We start from the raw sequence: 10,098 nt of genomic DNA on the forward strand, positions 1-10,098 counted from the left end.
GTATTTGATTCTTATATGAATAAAAAAATTTAAAAATTTAAATCTTTTTGTACATTATTTTGATTTAGGATAAGAATCTCACCTTCTTTTAATATAAAATTGGACACAGATCGAACTTAGCAGCGGCCATACTATTTGTTAGTGTACGTAGAAATATATTTTGGAGACTAACGATATGTTATTTTCAATACATAGTTGTGCCTTACTATTTGGGGCAATTATATCCAAAATTGACTAATAAAGTTAACGTAGGATACATATAAACTCAATTTTGAAGGCATATAATTAGCAAACTATAACAACATAAAACTATGAGAAAAATAACCCTTAGTACTTAAACGCAAATTTTAGCTAAAATAAGAGAGTTGTTTCTTAGGAAATAAATAAATAGAAAAGAGGTGAACTAGGAAACTTGTGCCAAGTGCATTGTTCTACGGCATCAAGAGTAAGGATGGGACCATTTACTATGGCTTTATTTTGGTCATTTACATGGATATATATATATATATGGAATTGGATGAATACGAATGCGATACATATGCATAAAGTGGTAAAGTTATATCTCAAAGGAAGCTTCCTCATGACGTGTTTGTTTGTGCCAAGAGATCCAAACATGGTCTAAGGATATTCATTTGTTGGAGCACCTTCCAAGAGGGAAGCACTACGCGACAATATAGGGGTAGATCTACAAAGCAACCTAATTAGCTTCAATCCAAACTAAGCCAATCAATACTTCAAGAAGCAGCATTATGACCTTTTCTAGTAATGTTTATATATATATATATATATATATATATATATATATATATATATATATATATATATATATATATATATATATATATATATATATATATATACACGTTTGATTTTGAAAGCCTACATTTAGGTTGCACCAGATTATTAATGATTTTTTAGAAGAAGATTATTAAGGAGTTAGTTATCAATTATTAATATTTACTTTAGAATTAATTGTTATTTTTTTGGTGAATTTTACTATAGAATTAATTGATTATCAATATTGTCAATAATACTAGTAATTGATAATTAACATAAAGTCTGATAAAGTTTGTAATAATTAGTTCAAATGTCATATTTAGAATGATTTTTAATTATTTGAGAATGTATATTCTTTTACACCAATAATATATTAAAATTAAACTGTTATTTGTGCTTGTTATGTTTTGATAATCTTAAAACCCTATTTCTTATTGCTTAATAGAAGGCAAAATTATTCTTTCTATTTATAATTAAAGTGTGCAAGAACAGATGAAAAAGATAAAATTTTAATATTGTAGACAACCCAACTTAAATCTCTTCATGACAAAAATTAAGGTGTTAATCAATACAAAAAGAGAGGGGGGTCGGTAAAATTATTAGTTGGAAAAATAAAAATAAAAATATGGTAGCTGAAAGTTGATATATAATTTTTAAATTAACCTATTAAATCATAAATATTCGATAAAATTAACGGTTGAAATAGTTGAAAAATATAAAATGATATATTTAAAAAAGAATTAAAAAAATTGAATAAATATTTTAAGGATAAAAAGAAAATAAAATATAAAAAACTAAAAGTTAACACTTTAAAAATGTTACTTTAAATAATATTTCAAAAAACACTTAAAACTATAAAAAAAACAGTAAAAATTATTTAAAAATTTATTTACTTGAACAATCAAACAAGTTTTACAGTTACTAAAAAAATTATAAGATAACTTAAATGACTTCTCAAACATATTTTTAATATACAGTGAAAAATTCTTTTCCCTCTTCTCTCCCTCTCCCCTCGACTAACAACCAAGATAGAGTTCGTATATTAGGGCCACGGCCACGGGATAATGTCTAGCTTATTAATATTCATTTTTCAGTCGAAAACTGGTGCAAATGGAAACTGTTTTGAATACTTAAATTAATGTTTCAAATACCTTGTTCTAAGCGTGTACGTAGGAGTAACGCATATCTATAGTTTTATCAAAATGCAAAAGCTAGTCTCAATATGATTATATGTTGTTATTATCATTTTAAAAAAAGAGTACATCTCATAAGGGTTCATGTGGCAGTATTTGTTTGTTTTTTAAATACATACAAAGTAGTGATAAACAAGTATACAACTGAGATGCTGATCTTAGAGTATTGATAAAAACTTGAAGAATAAAGGATGTGTGTGTGTGTGGAGAGAGAGGATCACCCTCTGTCTATGTAGAGAGTTGGGTCAAGTTTAAGACTAATTAAAAACCATGCACGTTCATGTGCAGTAGTAAACTGAGTTGTTAAATTAATTAATTGCATGTTTAATGAGCCCCTTTTGCCTATTTTATATATGCTTTCGATGCCTAAGTTAAGAAAAGGATCACATGCTAATGACGAAGGAATATGGAAATATTCTTCCTTAACATAATTATTGAGTAATATTTTTATAAATAAAATATTAGTAACTGGTATATATATATATATATATATATATATATATATATATATATATATATATATATATATATATGCTCTTTGATACATTTTAATTTTTTTCAACACTCTAATATTATTATGTGAATTATATTTGGATTTCATTATACAGTTAATTATGGTAGAACTGGTATGAAATTTATAATACTTGATAAATAAATAAAAACAGTCTGCTACCTCAGTCCTCATGTATTCTATCCGGCCAGTTACATGAATTAAGTTTGATGACCTAAAAAATAATGACAGACTATATGCATGCATCCATCAAAATTTCATTTTTACTGTTAAATATATAAAAATGATTTTTTAAATAAAAAAATCGCCCTATATTATTATTTGGACTCCGAGGACAATTTAAGTAAGGTTCAAATTATTTAAAATCGTGAATCAAATAATTCATTTTTAACTGCACTTAGCATGATTGCACACTCCGGAGCATTTTGTAATTTACTCTCAAAAACTATATTAAAATTTTTATTTTGTATGGACACTGGGATACTACCAAATGACCAATTATCACAAAAAAATAAAAAGTTTAGACAACGACTGTCTTAAGAAAATAATTTAAAAGTATCGTACATATTATACTTAATTAATATTTGTAATTTATGTTAAGCTGTACCTCGGTTAGTTCTTGGTCGGGTCATTTATTATTTCCCCTTTAAGATCTGTTTGTAATATGATTTGTTTGCTATCTAAAATTACTTAATATTTATAATTGTTAAAAATAACAATTAATTATTTTTAATATATATATATATATATATATATATATATATATATATATATATATATATATATAATAGGCTAAATTACTCATTTTGTCTCTATAGTTTTATGATTTTTATTTTTTTAATTTCTATAATTTGAAAATGATCTTTTTAGTTCTTATAATTTGCATTTTAATTTTTTCTTAATCCTGTAGTTTTGAGAGTGATCTTTTTAATTCATTCTGACGGTTTTAGTCTATATAATTTTCAAATTACAGGAACTAAAAGAGAATTAAAATATAAATTATAGAAATTAAAAAGAATATTTTTAAATTACAAGGGACTAGAGAATTAAAATGTAAACTATAAGGATTAAAAAGATCACTTTTAAAGACTAAAAAAGTAAGAACCATAAAATTATAAAAATCAAATGAGTAATTTAACCTATATAATAAATACTTTTATTTTTATTTCCTATCATCAACCCTCCCCGATCACTTGCATGCATGCTAAGTTTTGGCATTGAAATAAAACTTCATGAGGTTATATATTACTGCTTCGTGCACATATCAAAAACCAAAATGTGTATGGGGGATAGATTATGGCAAAACATGCAGGACTTCAATGAATTGCACGTTGTCCTGACTCTCGAATATCTAATTATCTTCCATTTTTTTTTCAATTGCCTCCTTGGCATTTATATATAACTGGCATGGAGCTATATATTGCATAAATTTGATTTGTTGAATTTCGTTATTTAGTTAGTAATTAATTAATAGGTAATCGGTTAAATAATTTCAATTGGTTATTAGGTAATCAGTCAATTAATTTTAATTTCCTCTTCCATCACCTCTTTTTTTTTAACTTTTACTATGTCTATGATTGCAACATATATTATTAATTCTTTTTTATTTAAGTATGAATTTGCTATCTAGCATTCTAGCCTAAAACAAGAAATGAAAAAAAAAAATCTTAACATGTATAATTCCGTCATTAATAATCCCTGGTTTCACTTGTAATCGTATGATCGAACACACTTAATTTTTTCAAAATACTTTGTGCAATTAATAATGTCACCGTGCATTCTTAACGCATACAGTATATGCTATTAATGCTAATCCACATCAAAGTGAAAGAGTGTATTTGATACACTTATATATTTTCATAAATCTTGTATCTTGATTCTCCCGATCATATGGTCCAAAGTTGAAAAATAAAATTTAGCATATTGGTCAGTGTATATAACATGAAGGTGCTGTTTGTTTGGTTGAATATTGATTATTGAATGTATCACCTTTTAAACTTTTTCAAATAAACAAACACACACACACCATCAGAGTACGTAGTAATTTGCTGGCAAGTTACGATTAATTGTTGGCCCCATGCATTTTTGAATGAGACATTTGTCTTTGACACTGCATTTTCAAATGCATGATGTTAACCATGCGCATTCATTCTTTTTTCTATTGCACCGTCCACGTGTTAAAATGTTTTTTTTAATTATGTGGAAATTTTTTTTTTCTTTTCTTTCTTTGGACTTTTCTAACAAGCAGCCAATCCCCTCCCCTAGGTTGTCATTTCCGAAAAACACTAAAATTATATTCGACAAGATATTTTAACTAATTTTTATTAGTTAAAAAATTTATTTGATAATTTGGTAAATAAAATTTTTTTAGTAGACTTTTAGTAATTTTTCACGTTTTTTTAAAACATTACTTAAATTAATATTTTTTTAAAAATATTCACTATAAGAAAAATCATTATTATTGATAAAATATTTTTCGTCAGAAATTTTTAATTTTTTCACGGAATGTACCGAAGGAATAATTTGCGTTAGAAATTTTAAAAAAACTAACGGATCTTACTGATGGTCAATTTTTCCGTCAGAAAGCTGACATTTCCAACGGATTATACCAGTGGAATAAGGATCCGTCAAAAACTAAAATTTTCCAAAACAAAGCATGACAACCTTAGTCGTCTGAGTCATTATCATTTTTTTTGCATTCTTTTCCCCCTCCTCCCCCCATTTGTGCCTTTCACGAATACCAGATGACAAGCTCTTCATTATTGTTGTTCGTATTTGGTTTATAATTTCAATTTGCCCTATGGTTGTGTTGCCCTCACCCTAATTGTCATTCGTATTTCCTCTGTCGCAGTGACACTCACTCCGCCGCGCTAAAGTTGTCATCACGACCTCTATCATTGTCATCTAGGCATCCTCTGTTGTGTCCTATTCACCTCATTCGCACATCTTCTGTCGTGTTCTTTTTGGCTCGTTTGTGCATCGTCATTCACTTCATACATGTATCTCATTATATCTTTTTGAGTAAAAGGAAGCATTATATTTATACCTTCAATTTTTCAATGAAAAATGGTAATCCTCCACATGACAAACAAGATTTACAAGTTCATTTAGCTGATATTAAGATTGGAATGCAATACAATGAGTTATGTGAAGTAAGGTTTATAGAGTTGTATTTTAAAGTTGGCAAATTGAAAACGCTTGTACAGTGTTTGAAGAAAATCCTGACCCAAAGCTTTTGTTTAGTCAATGCACATAATTGCTTCCTCCATGTGGTAATGCTACCTATGTAGGGCTTAATTCCTTGCTCTTCCTACATATTTACATCTCTAAGATCAACAAGATATATAAGAATTTTTTAATGAAAACTAGATAAGAAAAGGGAAATATAGTTTTTTTTTCCTTTAAATTGTCTGTTGCTGAAAATGGATTAATGAATTTATTAAATGGGTTAGTTATTCAATTTTATTAAATGGGTTAGCTTGTAGGATCACGTCATTCGCTTGGTATGTACATTAAAATTATAATACATGTTTAATTTACCACTTAATATTTATTTTATAATGTTTGTTAATAGTCAAAGGAGCTTGATCGATCTGTATATGTAGATGAAATCTTTCAACAAACTCATTTACGAAAGGATACTAGTCAATTTGTCGATGATAGATCTAGGCAGATACGTGTGATAACATTATCTTGCATCTTTTTTTATTCTTTAAAATGTTTTGAGGTTAGACTATCTCAAGCTAGGTCTGATGTTGCATCAAGTGTTGGTGAATCACAACTACTAATTTAGACCCTGCTAAAGAATAAAGACTTAGGAGTTAGTGTTGGGTTGCGGTTGTGGAACCAAAGTGTAAGGGACACTTTTTATGGTACTGAAGACCTTGCTCATACTTATAAATGTGGAAATCACAGCTTCATGCAACATACACAATGATCTTCTAGTCATGTTGAAGATGCTGCAAAGATTAATCGAGTGAGGGAAGAGTTGAGTCAATCAAAGGAGGAAATGTGTGTTTTTTAGTCAATTGTTCTTCGATTCCTACCTCTTAAAGTGTGGAACATTATTCATCAACAACAATTTCACCAGCAACATCCGGATTAGCAGCAGGATTAAACAGATGACCAGCAGACAAATGAGCAACAACAATATGATGACTAGGAGAGGCACTCTCTTGATGACTATTTTGATTACTAACTTAACACAAAATTACTATTGACAATCACCATTGATATATTACATTGTGTTTTTCTTTTACATTTGTTTTCAGTTTAAGTTAATAATCTATTTTACTCTATGTTTTAGATTTATCAATTTCACTATTTTGTTACTTATAAGTATGTATTATTTCAAGTTTTTACGATAAATAATATAAATACATAAAATAATTGCTAAATTATGAATGATAAATAATAAAAAAGAAAAATAATTGAAATAATAAATTCTTTATAAAATAGGATTTCCCATGGAAATTTTTGATGGATTTTTCAACCGACAATATTCGTGGAAAATTTTTGACGGATATTTTCGTCGGAAATTTTTGACGAACGGAAAAAAATTCATCAAAAATTTTGAATTACCAACGAATTTCGGCTGTCAAAAATACGTATTTGTTTTGTAGTGATTAGTTTCTAACTTTTTATGTTTTTTTTATTCTTAATATATTTATTAAATTTCCTAATTACTTTTTTAAATAAATCATAATTTTATTATTTTTATGTTATTTTATAGTTTTTAATTATTTCAACAATTAATTTTATCAAATACTTATAATTTAATAAGTTATTTTTTTAATTTCTAAATTTTAACTACCAGCTATTTGCCAAATATAAATTAAAAAGGTTTAATTTACACTTTGCAGTGATGCACAAAATTTATATACTACAAGTGTGCCACTGACTGATGTTTGAATTGGATGGAGAGTTAATAGTGTCATCGCTTTGTCGAGATTGAAGGGAGAGAGATGGTAGCTATTTGCAAAAACTGTGCGACGCTCAAGTTAATTAGTAAATTAGTAAAGTAACAACTAGTTTTGAATTAAGAAGAGAATGTATCTGAAAAAGTAGAATGAGGGTATGAGCCAACACACCGTTGTATGCACACTTTTTATCATTTTCTCTCTCTTAGCTGGTTCAACGATAATCGATACTTAAAATAAGTTTTAAATTTTATTTTTTACTTTAAATATATTATTTCTTTTTAATTATTAACATATGTGATTTTTTTTATTAATATATAAAGGTTTTTACTTTATAAATACTAATAATAAATAGTTTTTTGTTAGTAAACTTAGAGTGAAGCTTTAGTCTCTTTCTATCTATAACTATTAATAAAAATAATTATTTTTTTTGGTGTATATATTTTTTTGTAAACTCATACGGTCATATCAATCCATTTGCATACATTGCATTCAAGTACATTGTATGGGTATAACATAAATAAATATAATAAACACAACCATCCGAAGAACATATAAATTAATTGATATAAGATTGCTCTAATTTAAATATTCAGAAAATAGTTTATAATTCATCATAATTTGACAAAACTCAAATAGGATTATTTTCCGTAAAGAAAACCTTATATATATATATATATATATATATATATATATATATATATATATATATATATATATATATATAGACAAAGCTTCGAAACTCAAAAGTTATGAATATTAATATTGACCAACTTATACCTCTACTATGACATCATAAAAAAAGGTGTATAATGTTTATTTATAATCAGGCAAAGTGTTACTTATAAAAGAAATTTTAAAAAAACATACTGTATATTATATCCCTTAATTAAAATGTTAGTAATACAGTTTTGAATACTTTAAAAAGTGAAGAATACAGCTTAGGAAGCATCAAATACACATATTAATGTGCATATGTATCAATATATGTAACGAATCTGTTTGGTTCAGAGAAAAATTACGATTGAATGAATAAGGAATTGATTCTGCAAGAGTTTATGCAGACACGATATGTGAAGGATTTCCTGCATGCAAATAATTAAACTAGACCAAAGTATTTTTTATTTTTTTGACGAAGACCAATGTATTATTTATTCACAAATAAACGGTAATGCAGCCATAAAAAAATAAAACACAAATATCACAATCACAATTCTGCTATATATGCAGATATTATCAAATCTCAATCAGCCAACTAAGTAGGGATTTGTTTTAAAAAAAAACTAAGTAGGGATTTAACCAAAGTTCAACACTTACCAATAATTAACAACCAAATAAAGAATGAGAGACACTTATTACGTTTACCGTTAGTTCCCTCCATGCATTGGCATGCTAACAATTACGCCAATTTCGGCAATCTCTCTGTCTCTTTCACTTTAGGAGATAGTGCCTCTTAAATTCTGATTATATTTATTAGAATTCAATTATTTCGATTAATTAGTTGGAAAGAACTTCAAATTTGTACAACTCAAACCGTAATTTGCGCTTTGACTTGGTACCACCATCCTCATGTGTATCTCTTTTTGTTCTCAAACATTAGAACAATTTGTAATTTGAAGGACGATACAATTGTCAAAATAAAATAAAATAAAATAAAATAGGACTTTTTTGCTCTGTTTGTTTCTTATTGGAGACTAGCTACGAAGTGTAACTTTAATTTCGTGCTACATTGAGACTTTCACTTTCATATTGCTTTGTTCCCATACCCCATCGATCAATTTGTATTAGCTACTTTTCTTTTTTTCTGGTTTTGTTTGCTCTAGTAATGACGCAATTAATCATGAGGTTCTGTTATAGGTAACATTAGCAATTTTTTGTTGTTGATTTCACCATTTCCAGACCAGCGAATATTTTGCGGAATTTAGAGAACTTTTATTTATAGGTCAAACTATTGCCGAAGGGTCTGTTATGCTGTAAACAGGAAATTCAACTTCCTATAAATAGTATCTCCTCCCCCTTTTGATTATGTGTAGAATCAATTGATTTTAGCCTTCTAGGTTCTAGGTATCAATTTTGTGAATGACACATTGAAGTGAGTCTTTTTTAAATGTGGGAGAACACCTCACTATAATTTAGTGGCCAGTAACTAACTCTCTGATACACTTTTCTTTTTATGTGTAGAAATTGAAAATATATATAAGATATTTACAATAATTCGAATATATTCATATGCTCAATTAACTAAGGTTTTTTTTTTTTTTTAACTTTTCGATCAATTAAGTTAGACATCTTTGATGATACATTATTTTAAACACATTTTATAATTATATAATTTTGTGAGACTCACTTTGTATTTAATTATTATCACTTATAATTTTGTATTTTTTTCTAATAAATTCTAATCCATAATAAAAATGTGTCGGTGACAATTCTGAAAAGTACGGTCATTGAATATCACTCACTCAATCAGCAACTGCACGTCATGCAGTTCAAAATGGCAATCCTTCATTCTCCTGTGCTATATCAACATGCTGACACCGTTGATGTACCATCAACATAGAAATCATAAGTGATTTTCTTTTATTCGCATCTTTAAGTGATTATGTTTTTTATTTCTCTAAATTTTGAAAACTGCAGTTTTAGTCTCTCTAATAATTTGTCTATTTTTGTTCTTTAAATTTTGAAATGTACAATGTTT

Source organism: Glycine soja, chromosome 16 (assembly GCF_004193775.1).
Source record: "Glycine soja cultivar W05 chromosome 16, ASM419377v2, whole genome shotgun sequence".
NCBI lineage: Eukaryota > Viridiplantae > Streptophyta > Magnoliopsida > Fabales > Fabaceae > Glycine > Glycine soja.